We start from the raw sequence: 3,974 nt of genomic DNA, 5'->3' as shown, positions 1-3,974 counted from the left end.
GAAGTTTCATACAATGTGTTGTTAATTTTCGCAAGTGTTTATGTGAGATATGTTGTTTTTGATTTTTGTTTTTCAATGCGACGTCTGTTTAGTTTTGTAGAGCTGTGTTTTTGATTCAATATAATATCAGAGTTTAGGTGGTAGCTAACATAGGCTAAATATAATGTTTGGAAACAAAGTAGGAGTAGTATAAATTTCCCTCTGCCCTAAAACTTGGAAATTTGTAAAAATAGAAGAAAATAATCGATCCATTTTCTTGTAAATATTATCACGCCAAAAATTTTAAGGAAATGTGTATGAAAATCATAATATTAGCACTTTTTGGCATCGTGTTGTCGTTTGTTTAGGCTGCCATGAAAGCGTCCTCACTCAGTGCTGGGAGCTTACTACAACTTTTTAAAGCAATACTGTTGATGTTGTGTGAGAGAGATGGCGCTCTACAAAATGTAGCGCTCTGTCTCGTTTTCGCATATAGAGGAGTTTTATTTTGAGAGGCGGTGGAGGGCCTCTGTTTGCTGTAGGATTGTAACGTATTTGGGATGGGAGGAGGTTGTAAATTGAATTGTCGGCCGGGAGCTAGCCATGTGTCCGGCCCGCATGTTTTCGTGCTCACCAACGCTTTTAATTTCTAATTTAGTCAGTATTTTGGTATAGTCGGCAGTTAAGCTGACGGAATAACTTCTAACAGTGTCAAGCTACAATTTCTCTGCTAATTTTGTTGCTCTTAATGTATCTTGCGTTTGTTTTGAATATAGAGTTATTAAAATATTTTATTCAAGAGAGAACTTATAAAATATAATTGTGACTGCAAATTGAGTTCAAATCCTACCAATTATGTAAAAATAAAAGTGGTCATATTTGTACATTATGCTGTGACACGTATTCCACTAAATCGACTTTATTGTTTGCGTCGTATTTGACGCGGCAATCGACACCTACGCAGAGGGAGCCGAGGACACAAGCTAGTTTTAAAATATAACGGTAATGTAATATGATGCCGGATACTCAGCCTACGTCCACTTATTATCAGCTTATTCAATTTACAAAATACACGTAATATGAACTTTTTCCACTTAAACTAATTGGATATAACCGCAGCAAGTATAATGTTACGCAAACTGAACGATTGGAAGTAATAAAACATATTCTAGGGGTTGAAATCAAACGGAAGCTCTGTTAATAATTTAGGTGTTATGCAGACGTCAGACTCTCTGCAGCTTCGATATACGACAGTCAATTTTATTCTAAATTTAAATTAAATAATATTAAATATTTTTTTCTTAGTTTATACTTACTGCCAGTGACAGCTAACCGGCCAGCTTCTTTGGTATCGAAAAGTTTTTTCTTGTTTTCAGCCTAAGTCGTAAACTGAACAGATTATGAATGAGATGTTAATACATTTATGCTACGTCGACTTTACAAATTCTGTACCTCTGTAGTTTATATTTTGTTTTTGAATACTTTCTTGCTCTATCCTCTTTAAACCAACTTTTAGGTAGTAGAGTTCAATTTTGTATTTAATTTCCATTTTATAGTTTTTATATCAAACATGTAATCGAATGTAACTAGTTACATTAAAAGAAAAAGTCGCTGATCGCTTGTCGCTCGTCTGCAATCAAACTTCATTTTGTACGAGTAATTTGATCACGATAGATTTTTACTCGATTCCGCCGAACGAAAACGTGTTTGCACTAGGTCTATCTATTGCTGAATATTGGATTTTAGTTTTCTAAAAGTGAATGATCCGCGAATTTCGTGTGTGTTTTTATTCGTTGGTCTTTTTTATTTGATTTAAATCTCGCTTTACTTTAAACGTGTTTTAAGTGGCACCGGCCATATTTTAAAAACTGTTTTTGACTTTTAAAATCTTTAGGAAGAGCATTTTTTACTGCTTTGCAGTTCATTTGCAGAGTAATATTATATTAAATACTCGAACTACTTACTGTGTACTTTGTTACTCGTTTTCCCCGAGAGTTCCTGATTAAGAACTTCGGTTGAGTCCAACGCCAGTCGTGCGATCCCCATATAAAAGCAAAATCAAAATCAAAAAGTTTTTATTTCAAATAGGCCGTATCTCAGGCACTTTTAAAACGTTATATTACTGACTCTAGTTGCACGGTTCCAAAGTGTCATTCTTATGGAGAAGAACCGGCAAGGAACTCCATAAGTTACTCTTTTCAAAATAAAATTTTACAGTAGCATTTTACATTAAAATGAATGTCTGCAAAAACAGCGTAAATTAGCAAAACAAGTATCAAGTAGCAAGTATCAAGCGAGACATAACCGATTTTTTATTATTAAAAATGCACAACAGTAATGTACGTACAGTACATAGAGAAAGGCACAAGTGGTAAGTAGACATTTCATCAGTATTCTACCAACATCTTTTGCTTTTTGTAACCATGTAGTGTGCAAACAATGTATCGATTCTGATGATAAGTGATCACTCATGAGTATCGGAAACAATAGAACAGTCGCTTACTCGGTGTTGAGCTTTTATGCCTTGCTGTTACACGAAGATAGTAACATTGTTGCAACTTGATACTAATACAATGTAACATTCTCTAAAATATCTGAATCTTGTAGTTTATAGTAATAAATGACTTGAGATTTTATGAATGTGAACTAAGAGTACCCGTTATGATTACCTAACTGAATCCATCCTGACTTCTGAATGTCTGAACTGACTTTAATGTATGGCTGTTGTGTTGGTAGTACTGATAAATTTTTAGATTATATCAATATATTATGTGTGGAATCAATACAATTACAATACACAGATATTTAGTGGAGTACTTATGCGATTGTCTTTAAAATTAATAAACATCGATTTAATAAACAATCCACACACACCAACTACCCGACCATGAAGAAGGCACTTAAATAAATGAAATATTATCTCTCTTTGAAATCTTATGCCCTACATAAATTACAAGGCTACCGCTTAATTCAGTTTTCTATCGAGCTGGTTAATATATCAGCATGTGCTGCAGTGAAACGGTTCTATTGTTTGATCTGCGATATCTATTGTTGTATACAACATATGTAAGTGGGTATACTACATAGCTTTGATTAATTGCGAGCGTCCGGCCGCAGCACGTCTGATTGCAGCAAACATTTGTCACTAATGGATGAAACGCTTATTCCTCATAATTCGACAGAATCGATTATTGTGACGTAACGGTTATCTGTTAACTCGTTTGATGGTTGATCGGCGGTGGCGGCTGATTATGGGGATTACATGTCTTTTATGAACGGTTGCTTATTGTTGTTATGGTTGTTTTTTTTGTTAGTTTATTTGAAACATCTGGATGGGGGCTGCAAAGCCCAGGCAGTGATAATTCGAGGGTGATATGATGTTCTGATAGTTTTTTAAAGTAACTTTGGTGGTGATGCAGAGCCAGTTCGATTTGCGACCCTGCCGCCGCGTCGACTCATGATTAAGGACTCCGGTTTTATTCGAAACTAGTCGAGCCTGATAAATACGCGTTGGATAAGTGGTGGTCCGATGGATTAAAAAGTTCGCGAGAACCTATTTTATGATCAAGAAATGTAACAACGCACCATAAAATAAACATACATTACAATAAAAACCTAAGAAAGAAATTACAATATCAAAAACACGACACAGCAATTAATTCAACTCTACTATCAAAATCATCCCGACACTATTTAACAAGATAAATGTAACGATCAAAACGCCTAAACCCAGGCTTAATCAAGCTATTCCTTTTAATTAAACAACATTCTAGTTTCATCACATATTTGTGCGCCACCAACGAGGCATAGACCTATCGCCTTTGGCTGGATTCTTGTCAAGTTGGAAACACAATTACGTACCAGTAAATATATTTCATGCCTACATTATATTTACGGAGATAAACCTTGATAAGCCTAAGGGGTGAGTTGTAAAAATAAGATGAAAATTGTGCTTTAATTGTGATGAATTAGTAATTAGAAACTTAAAATGATTA

Source organism: Trichoplusia ni, chromosome 19, assembly GCF_003590095.1.
Source record: "Trichoplusia ni isolate ovarian cell line Hi5 chromosome 19, tn1, whole genome shotgun sequence".
Classification (NCBI taxonomy): domain Eukaryota; kingdom Metazoa; phylum Arthropoda; class Insecta; order Lepidoptera; family Noctuidae; genus Trichoplusia; species Trichoplusia ni.
The sequence above is the reverse complement of the archived record's forward strand: the minus strand, read 5'-3'. Positions refer to the sequence as shown.